Source organism: Halyomorpha halys, unplaced genomic scaffold, assembly GCF_000696795.3.
Source record: "Halyomorpha halys isolate HHAL.00 unplaced genomic scaffold, Hhal_1.1 Scaffold16.1, whole genome shotgun sequence".
In the NCBI taxonomy this organism is placed as follows: Eukaryota; Metazoa; Arthropoda; class Insecta; order Hemiptera; family Pentatomidae; genus Halyomorpha; species Halyomorpha halys.
The window spans coordinates 1,201,817-1,213,831 of record NW_027116375.1 but is presented as its reverse complement, the minus strand read 5'-3'; the positions used below and the strand labels follow the sequence as shown (position 1 = coordinate 1,213,831).

At 33.5% G+C, this 12,015-nt stretch overlaps 1 protein-coding gene across 1 annotated transcript in view; it reads left to right on the top strand.

Annotated features, from left to right (window-relative positions):
• Positions 1-12,015, top strand: part of LOC136797218 (homeobox protein HMX3-A-like) — a 443,108-nt gene that overhangs the window by 363,540 nt on the left and 67,553 nt on the right. The gene's annotated exons all lie outside the window — the stretch shown is intronic.

The following is a 12,015-nucleotide window of genomic DNA, read 5'->3' as shown; positions in this document are numbered from 1 at the left end:
TTAATTCATAGTCACACTACCTCTATTTACTATTATTATTATTCATTTTTTTTTTCTCTCTTTTCTTCTCTTTTCCCTTTTTTCAAATTAACTTATTTCTTTTTACTATTAGAAAACAATTGTTTGTTAAGTGTACCAATATCATTATTTTTTGTTATTAATTTTACTTTCCTCTTTTATTAAGAAACATTATTCTTATCTATTTCTTTTCTTTTTTTTTTCTTTTAATAAGAACATTTTATATAGTTAGGGGTGTCATTTGTATGACTATACTCCCTCATAATCAACTATTAAAAAATATATATAATATAAGTTATATCAAACATGTAAGGCCCACCAGGCCGATCTGGTATACAAATAAAATTTTAAAAAAAACCATGGGTCGAGAATTATGTATTGTATTATAAGTAAGAATTAATCGTATTAAACTTATACACGCTATTATAAAATACCACTTAAAATAATACTCTTTAATAGAAACAGTTGAGTCTCGGATTGTATTTCGAGAACTAATATGAGCTCCAACGAGGTTAGAGGCAATAAATGTAAATAAAACATCAAAGTTGTGCCGGGCAGATTTAGTGCCCTCTGGTGTTCCCTTCCACACTATTCTAGCATCTCTTTGCCTTTCATCACCAACTAGCCTGTGCTATAATTCTCTTTAACTGCGTCATTAAGACAAATCTAGGCGGTTTCTCACTTACGTGGCAACTGTTATAAAAATAATTCTAGTAAAATCGGCCGTTGTGAATTCTTATTTGTTAAAGACATTAACCGGTCATTGGTCGCGCTATGGGATTTTCTTCAAAATAAATTTACTTTTCATAATTCATTCGATACTTAGGACTCCATCTTGACGAGAGATTTACTTGGGATCCACACACAAGACTGAAACGACAAGAAACTGCTCATAGATTCCGATTGCTACAACAGTTACTTGACAAACGCTCCAAACTTCCCATTCACTACAAAAAATTAGTATAAACTACTATAATGAGACCAATTTGGACATATGGAATTGAGCTCTGGGGCGCAACCAAACCATCAAATTCCTCCCGCATACAATCCAAAATCCTACGTAAAATCCTTGATGCTCCTTATTAAGTTAGAAATAAACTCATTCACAAAGACCTTAACATCCCATTCGTTACAGATTTGGTCCAAAACAGCGTCTTTTCATTCCAAACTCCTTAACCATCCTAACCCATTAATTTTTAATATTTCATCCTTAACAATCCCTGATAATCCTCCGAGGTGTCTGAAAAGAAGATGGCCACGAGGCCATATAAATTTAAATTAATGTTTGAAGTACCACCAATGGGTGGTTCCTACCCAAGATTTTCAAGTGTATATGAAACATACAACATATTTACTTATTGTATTTATTATTTGTACAGTTGTAAATTACATTAAATAAATAAATAAAATCTTTTCATAATTCACACTAATTGCTTGTCTACATTATCCACAGCCCGCTCATTAATAAACTAAGGAGGAGCCACTGAAATCCCTCCCAGTCTGGGCCTAATTCAAGGCAGTTTGTAGATAATTAAGGTCGTTTGGTAAAACTAAGATTTGTATAACATAGATTTGTCTTAGAGTTTAGCAAAACTCAGCTAACTTAGAATTATTACTTTATTTATCGATAAGTATTACAATCTGCCACAAACTTAGGCAATAAGTAATAGTGCAAATTGAATACATTCATATCAAAAAAATTTTTTTTAATCATTTATTTATTGATATTTACAACAATATACATACATATATACACATCAAGTAAATTTGCTGTAAGTGATATTATAACATGATAAAAACATGTGGAGAATCTACCCATTGATAGTACTCCAAAAACATTTCTAAAGGAGAAGATCTCGAGGCCATCTTCTTTTCAGACGTCTAGGGGGATTATTAGGTAGTGAAGAAGAAGCCAGTTTAGAAACTAGTTGGTTTGGGTGATTGGGAGGTTTATTATGGAAGGATTGGTATCTGGTTCTGACCAAATCGGCAACATAGGGGACATTGAGGTCCTGATAGATGATTTGATTTGTGACAAAGTTAGGAGCATTAAGGATTTTACGAAGGATTTTGAACTGTAAGGATTGGATTCGAGAGGCATTAGATGGTTTAGTGGAGCCCCATAGCCCAACTCCGTATGTCCAAATAGGCCTTATAATAGTCATGTAGATCAGTCTTTTGTAATGGATGGGAAATTTGGACCGTTTGTCTAGTAAATGTTGTAATAGTCGGAATCGATGAGCAGTTTCCTGTCTTTTCAGTCTTGTATGAGGATTCCATGTCAGTCGTTTGTCCAGATTTAGTCCTAAGTAGCGGATCTGTTCAACAGAAATGAGTGGGGTATTATTAAAATATACTGTAGGGCAAGACGAAGGTTAAATGTGATTTGGTATCAAAAATTAAAAAAAAATAAATAAATAAAATCTCTATATGATATAAACAGGAAAATAAATAAATAACATGAACATAATCAAACTATGTAAAACTAATTATATCTCTATATGAGGGTCCCCGAAACCGCTATATCCCCGACGTATGAGGGATAGAGCTGAGCTCTTCGAGTTTCTAGCGCAGCCCTGGTAATGAGCCAGTGGAGGCTGAGTAAAGTGCGCTAAACCTGTTTCTGTTCTGCAGTTTTGTTAACAAGGTTACCTGAAACTGAGATAATTGTATGCTATAAATGGTAGACTATGCTGTCGAAAATTCAAATCTAATATTTTTTGTCTGTAAACAACGACTCTACTAATGCATCATAAACACTACAGGCACACATAACATCTATTGAAGAATGGTGTAAAAACTGGAGAATCAAAATAAATCCTGACAAATCCCACCTAATCACCTTGACTCTCCGTCGTTAATCTCTACTATCCTGTCCTACAGTATCCTTTCTGAATTCTCCAATAACGCTTGTTGAACAGATTCGATACTTAGGACTCCATCTTGTCAAGAGACTTACTTGGAATGCACATACAAGACTGAAACGACAAGAAACTGCTCGTAGATTTCGATTGCTACAACACTTACTTGACAAACGCTCTAAACTTCCCATTCACTACTAAAAATTATTATATACTACGATAATCAGACTAAATTGTACATAAGGAATTGAGCTCTGGGGCTCCACCAAACCATCAAATTCCTTCCGCATCCAATGTTTAACCCTCCGTAAAATCCTTGAAGCTCGTTGCAGATTTGGCATAAAACAGATTTGCGTATTCTCATTCCAAACTCCCTATCCAGTCTAACCCATTAGTTCTTGATCTCTCATCCTTAACAATTCCTGATAATCCACCGAGGCGTCTGAAAAGAAGATGGCCACGGGATCTTCTAATTTATATTAATGCTTGAAGTACCACCAATAGGTGGTTCCTTACCAAGATTTTTAAGTGTAAATGAAACATTCCACTTATTTACTTATTGTATTTATTATTTTGTACAGATGTTATTCACATTAAATATATACATTTTTAAAAAATATTTTTTGAACTTCATAATTATTAAGATTGTCTGTTTTTATCAACTTTTTGTTTTTTTTTCTTTTCATTAGTTACGTACGGCTAAGGTAACATTTATTATATTATAGTTACTATAAAACTAGAGCAATTTTTGATCAGTAAATCATTTTTTACTAGAGCAAATTAGGAAATCTTTATTTCAATTCATTTCAAATTTCATCCGCAGAACGAAATTTTACAACCAAGATTTTATTTTTTAAATACAGAGGAGCTCCTAACAGATTTTCCAGGCAACTCGTTTTGTAACCTTTCATCCAGAACATTCTAATCCTTACTTTTATCCTCAAAAAAGTCAAACCTTTTATGACTCCCTTCTAGGTCATTTCTGTTAAACGTGGGGGGAGGGGACTATCTACAGGGTACACCCCATTCCAACCACCGTAGGGATTCAAGTTTTCATTTCGTGAAACGCCACAGAATTAAAAGTCGAACCCGTTGGTCAGATTTGAACCGGCGCCGCAGCAGTCCCAAAGTTACAAAGATCTACGCCTCAGTTCCCTCAGCTACAAGACAAATCAAAAGCAACTAACCTATCAAAACGACAGAAGACAAAATAGTGTGGATCTCAGCTGGTTTGCTTCGTGACGTAATTATCCATTTAACAAACCTATTTATAGACTCTCAACCATGTTAGATTTTATAGAGTTTTAACATACCAGAAGAAGGAAATATTTTTCCATTTAACACAACATTTTCCATTTAGCATGTTAAACTAAAGATCATGAATACCTCTAATATATAAATACAAAATACATTATCCTACGATTAACATTCCTGGCTCCATTCTATTCCTATATATAGTTAGTCGCCCCATAACTCCATTTGATCTGGTACAAAGAGAAGCCGACGGATCTCCATCCGATTGGAGACAGGACACCCCCAACAGAGGCAGATTACAGCCGACAGGGAACGGTCCAGTAGAGGCAGGACCCGAACACTAATTCCTTCTCTAATCTATCCACAGCCAGGTCATTAATAACCTGCGGGGGAGGGAGGCCACTGAAATCCCTCCTTCCCGGCCCGGGCCTATTTTAACGCAGTTTGTAGATAATTAGTGTCCTTCCCTGGCAGGAATCGAACTGTAACTTGTTAGCTTGGAATGGATGTTTAAACCATTCAGTGACTTCAACTGCTGAATGCATGTTTTTATTAATATTTGTAAATTAATAATAAAATTAGTTGTAAATTGAAAAAAAATTATAATCTTCCTTTTTTATTTGTTTATTGATATTCACATCTGTAATAAATGTATACATTTAGTAAATGGGATCTAAGTTAAATTGGAGTGTTACAGGCGTGTAGGGAAACTACCCATTGGTAGCACTCTAATGACACTTTACATTAGCTGGTCTCGTGGCCATCTTCTTTTCAGGCGCCTCGGAGGATTGTCAGGAATGGAAGAGGATGCAAGGTTAGAAACTAGGGGGTTTGAGTGGTTAGGTAGTTTATAATGGAAGGATTGATATCTGGTTCGGGCTAGATCAATTACATAGGGAACATTAAGGTCTTTATGTATGATTTTATTTGTGACAAAGTAAGGAGCATTGAGGATTTTACGAAGGATTTTGGATTGTAAGGATTGGATACGAGAGGAATTCGAAGGTTTAGTGGAGCTCCAAAGCTTAACTTTGTATGTCCAGATTGGCCTTATTATAGTCATGTAGATCAGTCTTTTGTAATGTGTTGGAAGTTTAGACCGTTTGTCTAGTAAGTGCTGTAATAGTCGAAATCGACGTGCAGTTTCCTGTCTTTTCAGTCTTGTGTGAAGATTCCAGGTTAATCGTTTGTCCAAATGGAGATTTTGGGATACAATTAATGGGCTATTATTAACTGCGATCACACATGTGTTATCGCCATACGTGGTGAGAATAGTGATAGGATCGGTTGGAATGTCAGCTGTATAGACGGTGTAGAGGATGGGACCAGGGATACTACCTTGAGGAACAAATGTGATCTTAGTTATACTAAAATGGCATAGTAGACATATGGAGAATTTAACTATTAGTAGAACTCTAATAACATTTCTAGAGGATACGATCTATAGGCCATCTTCTTTTCAGATGTTTAAGAATATCAGGTAATGAAGAAGCCAGGTTAGAAACAAATGGGTTTGGGAGGTTGGAAAAGTTTTCATTTAAGGATTGGTCTCTGGCGCTGGCCAAATTAGCAAAATATGGAACATTTTGGTCTTGATGGATGACTTGATCTGTGAAAAAGTAAGGAGTAGATTTTAAGAAGGATTTTGGATTGTAAAGATTTGATACGAGAAGAACTCTCACAGAGTTATATTATAAAGAGTGAGAGACCAATAACTTTTACCGAGAGAATGTGGAGATGATGAAAATGGACCGTAACTGGTTGAGAATTGAACTACTTAGGGTCCAACATAAATAGTCAAGGAAAACTAACATATAGCAAATAGAATTACTAGAGCCAATCAAATCTATGGAAACAGCATCTTTGACCAATGAAATGTTGGGTAAGAAACCAAGCTCTATATTTACAAATCGGTGTACCTCTCTACTCTTTCCTACATCATTGGGAGCTGGATCATCCAAAGCAGTGAAATAGGCAGAATAATTAAAATAAAATTCTTACATAGAGTTACAGGAAAAACACGAAGAGACAGCTTAAGAAATGATAGAATTAGAGAGGAACTAAAAATTCATGCGCTAAAATCTACCATAAAAATGTATGTCCATGTATGTCGAATGAGTGTGGACCGGGAACCTAGGTGATAGATGTTTAACCCACTGCCAAGAGGAATAGATAAAAACTAAGAGAGGAAACAAGGAACAAATGAAGTGGAGGAGGGGTGATGTGACAAAGCTGTTGGGAATTTTATTTTTCTCGTAAATATTACAAGGTTACAAAACAAGTTGCTCAGAAAATCCACTCCTAGGGGCTACTCTGCACATACATTTATTTAACATTGATTTTAAATAAGGCTGCTCACAATCCTATTCTTTTAACATTTAGCATGTTAAAACTTATTACATTTGACAAAATCTCATCAATACCTCAATTAGAGCACTGACAGTGGCAAGGAATTACGTCATGTCGTCTGTTTGGGATTTTGCATAGTTAAAAAAATTATAAGTTTATATCTAGTGAATATATTTACGTCAAACGTTGAAAGTTGTTGTTTTAAAAGCAAACCTTTTGTAAAACATGGAAAAGATTGTCAGGGTTACTACCAAAATACAAAATAAAAATAAAAATAATTAACTATTTAATTTCCGACGTTTCGTCTCACTTTGTAGAGTTACAACTTATACATTTTGACATAGTAAGATAATAACATACAAAAAGTTAAATTAAGGTACGGTTAAAATTATGTAAAAATAAATGAAAAGAAAATTATATACAAATATTTTTTTTTTAAATTATTTATTTAATGTAATTTACAACTGTACGAAATAATACAATAGGTAAATATGTAGTATGTTGGATATACACTTGAAAATCTTGGGAAGGAACCACCCATTGGTGGTACTTCAAACATTAATTTAAATTAATTAAAGGTCCCGTGGCCATCTTCTTTTCAGACGCCTCGGAGGATTATCAGGGATTGTTAGGGATGAAAGATTAAGAATTAATGGGTTAGGTGGGTTAAGGAGTTTGGAATGAAAAGACGCATATCTGTTTTGGGTTAAATCTGCAACGAATGGGATGTAAAGGTCTTTGTAAATGAGTTTATTTGTGACGTAATAAGGAGCATCAAGGATTTTACGTAGGATTTTGGATTGTAACGATTGGATGCGGGAAGAATTTGATGGTTTGGTGGAGCCCTACAAATAAATTAAAATAGTATTAATATGAAATAAACAATGGTAAGAATATAAAATATTACACAAAATATAAGGTTGAAAATGTACAGGAGACACAATAACACGTAGATACAGAAAAGTTGATTTGAGAAAACAAACTAAAACAGTCTAAAAGACGGAAAATAACATAGACGTAAGTTGAGATTAAATAAAATAATTGAGGTTGAAAAAGAATAAATGAAAATAAAGTTAACTATAATAATAATAATCATCATCATAATCATTTTATCCCCTTTACGCAGTGTGGGGTTTCAATTTGCTGAGTCTGGACCAGATATCTCGCTCTTGGATCATCTCCCTTCTCCTACTTCAGTCAATATCCCGCCTCCTGAACGCCTTAACACTCTCCTCCCAGGAAATGCGTGGTCTTCCTCTTGGCCTTCTTCCCTCCACGCGAGTCTATCCTGGCATGCAGTATTGCAGATAGCCACTGGTCCTCCAGGTGGGGGGACAGTAACATTCACCCCCCACTATAGACCAACATCAATGACATTACACGCCTTAAGGTCACCTCCCCTAGGTAGTCACCCCGGAAGGGGAAGCGTGTCAGGAAGCTATGAGGAGGCAATCCCTCTACCTGACTCGGAGGAGTGGCCCGATACCCCATTAACAACTTTAAACCCATCATCACAAAAAACAAAACGAAAAGAGCTGGAGTGTTTTTAAGGAATAATAATAATAAATGAGTAAGGAATAAATCGGGAACATCCACCTGTTCAAATTGAGAGCTTTAGTGACTTTGACAGAAAATCGGAAGCATACATGAGTGGAGGAGAGATGATGAGTATTCTATTTTAAATACTACGCGTATATAGGAAACAGATATAAAATAAAACATAATACAAAGAAAGAGGTGTAAAAATGTCATAGTAATAATTATAAGAATTTTATAATTTAAGAAATCTAAATATTTATTAAAAGTTAAAATATGTAATTTTTTATCATTAAATATATATTTATTTTTCCTAAATTAGAAAACCTTTATAGTTATAATTATCATATTTGGATACTTATTTAATAATGTTAATTAACAATATTTCAAACTATGAATTTGCACCTTACCGAGCCAAAATTGAGTAATTGAATTTAATAGTATTTTAATAATTACTAGAAGAGTGTACTTATATATACATACATACATATGTCTTGCATATAGATGCTTAAACAAACACATACGCTATAATAGAGACAGAGGCTCTCTACAACAGACAAACAGACGGTAATGGTGTCATGTCGATAAGGAACTACAAACCGATAGATAATAGGAGAGAACGGCCGACAATGGACAACTGAGTTGGGATTTACTAGAACAAGGAGAGGGAAATAGAATTGAACATCTGCTGTACCGGACGGGACTCGTACCCATGACAGGTTAATTATTGGCCAGGTAGCCTTTGCCGAGGGCTATGGCCCTTATATATATCAGCTGTTTGTGGATGTGCCTGTCAGCCATCTCCTATAATTCAGTCAGTTTGCTCCAATACTGTACCTCGCTGATTTAGTGTTGGCGCTCCGATTTGTCCTGTAGTATGAGGGGGGGGGGGCTTTTAGTTTACCTCCATTGTGCTACTATACGAGTTTCTGGTATGATATAACCTCTCAGACAACCGAAAAAACAAAATTTGAAAATCTAACTATTATGAAATGAAAAATAGTTTAATTTTCCCGGACTAGGTCCCTTCAGAACAATTATAATTAGATATTTTTTTTTTAATTTATGTAATGTAATTTACAGCTGTACAAATAATAAATACGATAAGTAAATATGTTGTATGTTTCATATACACTTGAAAATCTTGGGAAGGAACCACCCATTGGTGGTACTTCAAACATTAATTTAAATTAGATGGTCCCGCACCCCATACATCTTCTCATACATATAATCTATAGTCAACAATCAATTCATCGCTATGTTTTCTATTTTCCATATTGTTGCGACTAGATTCGGATTATACATTCATTAACTTATGTATGAAATATACAGTAAGAGGAAGTATTGTCATCCTGAATTATAATTAAATCGCTGTTTTGAAAAGTGCAAGGATTAATTTCATTTCAAATTGGGGTGGTAAGGGTAAGTTATTTTCTTAAATCAGAACCAAAGGAACCTGATCCTTCTTAGTACAAGAGCCGGGAGGGAAAAAAAAGACAGTTATCTCACCCTAATTTTTGATTACTTTAATGAAAACTAGGTATAATTACTAGTCAAAATTGATGAGTCTGCCAAGTATAGGTAGGGGGAATACAAAATGGCGGCTGTTTCAAAATCTTAAAAAACATTAATTTTTCATTTGCTGCTCTATATCTTAAAAACTACCAACAACACTAGAAAATCTAAGAGATCATTATTTAAAGAAGAGTAAATTTGCTGAAATGTTAGCCCTAAAAGAGCTATTTACGTCCAATAGTTCTCGAGATATAGCTTTTTAAAAAGCAACATTCCATAAAAATGTACTTAAATATCAATAGCTAGTGAATCTATTTTGAGAAATCTATATCTCAATAACCATTCGACGTACAGATATCTATTAGCGCTCAAATTAAAGCTAGTTAAATTTACTATAAAATAGTTTATAATTTTTTCTTTGTATGATTAGTAGTTTTTCTAGTTGTTCGTATAAAATGTTGGATTTTAAAAAAATATATCTCTAGATCCATAAGACGCACATATTTTTGCCATCACTCAAAATAAAGGAAATTTAACTTTCTATAAATTAGTTTATGACACTTATCTTCGTAGGGGTAGTAGTTTTTATGATATTCAGATATGAATATTTTTTTTATATTATTTATTTAATGCAATTTACAACTGTACAAAATAATACAATAGGTAAATATATTGTATGTTTCATATACACTTGAAAATCTTGGGAAGGAACCACCCATTGATGGTACTTCAAACATTAATTTAAATAAGAAGGTCCCGTGGCCATCTTCTTTTCAGACGCCTAGGAGGATTATCAGGGATTTTTAAGGATGAAAGATTAAGAATTAATGGGTTAGGATGGTTAAGGAGTTTTGGGCCAAATCTGCAACGAATGGGATGTTAAGGTCTTTGTGAATGAGTTTATTTGTAACGTAATAAGGAGCATCAAGGATTTTACGTAGGATTTTGGATTGTTACGATTGGATGCGGGAGGAATTGGTTTGGTGGAGCCCCAGAGCTCAATTCCATATGTCCAATTGGTCTGATTATTGTAGTGTATACTAATTTTTTGTAGTGAATGGGAAGTTTAGAGCGTTTGTCAAGTAAGTGTTGTAGCAATCGGAATCTACGAGCAGTTTCTTGTCGTTTCAGTCTTCTGTGTGGATTCCAAGTAAGTCTCTTAGGTAATTTTAATTTTACAATAACAAATATTGGCCAAAACAGTGTGGGCGCACTTAATTATAACTTATATTAAAATTTTATATAAATAATTTTAAATACTGACTTAATATATAAAAAACAAAACAAAAAGGTAATTAGAAAAAACTAGAATAAACTTTGTTTTGGCAGTTATTTCTTCTCTTATGTTAGAAGTAGGGTTCCTCCTATGTCACCAGGAGTTAACTGATGCCAAAATCAACAGTTGAGTTATGCATTCGGAAAATTATATTTACATCATTTTAATCGATCTTTTTTTTTTTAAAAAAAATATCAAGTCGACGCACAGCTAAGGTATTATTTGCCTATACATTTTAACTGACCTCTCTGGAAGATTCCTAATATCATCATAAATATATAAGCTTACTCCATAGCAATAGTCAACAAACAAAAATTAAATTAAATTAAAAGAGAAAAGAATATATATATTCTTACTCGATTACGGTGAGTGACATTAATTGATCTGACAAAGATGTATATAAATCAAATTAGTTATATATATTCGTACATATTTGTTTTCTTTAGGCAATCCAATATTTCCTGAATGTGAGAGCTTTTAGTTTAGTAAAGTTGCCAAATGATATGGTAATCTATCGGTATCTATCAAATACTTGCAGTCTGTCAGTATGTGTTTAACAGTTAGTGATACGTTACACTGTCACACTGTCTATATGTCCCTGACAGTAAGTATTCTTGGGTTATTCGAGTGTATCCAATTCCTAGTCTGGTAGGAATTGTACTTGTAATTTGTTTTCTGTTGTGTTGATCCAAGTTGCATGTCATTTATTTAATATTTATATTTTTAAATTTAATAATCCTTTAAGTGGAAGATTCTTATGGTATTAACTGGATTTAGTGAATGACACAATTTCTTCCTTATTAAACTATAATAGTTTATTTCATATCATACAGCAACGTTTCGGGAGATTTCCCCTCTCTTCAGGCTGCTAAAAAACAAATTCAACAAAACCATAAACATGTGCTTATAGCAACATTAATATATCATTCACACTCAAAGAACTATTTGTAAATTATTTACTTCATAACAAAAACCTATATATGACATATAATTTTCTCCTATTTGTCTTACTTGCTAATATATTATAATATTAATGTGATAATTGAGTAAAAACTTTTTAATAGTCATACATTGTAGGAGAATAATTACCTTTCTGAAGGTTATCTTCCAATGTGATAACAACCATATAGACTATAAAATAATTTTCTCCTACCTCCTTTATCACAAAGATGAACATTAAAAGCTAAAATTAACAATTTTTCAAAA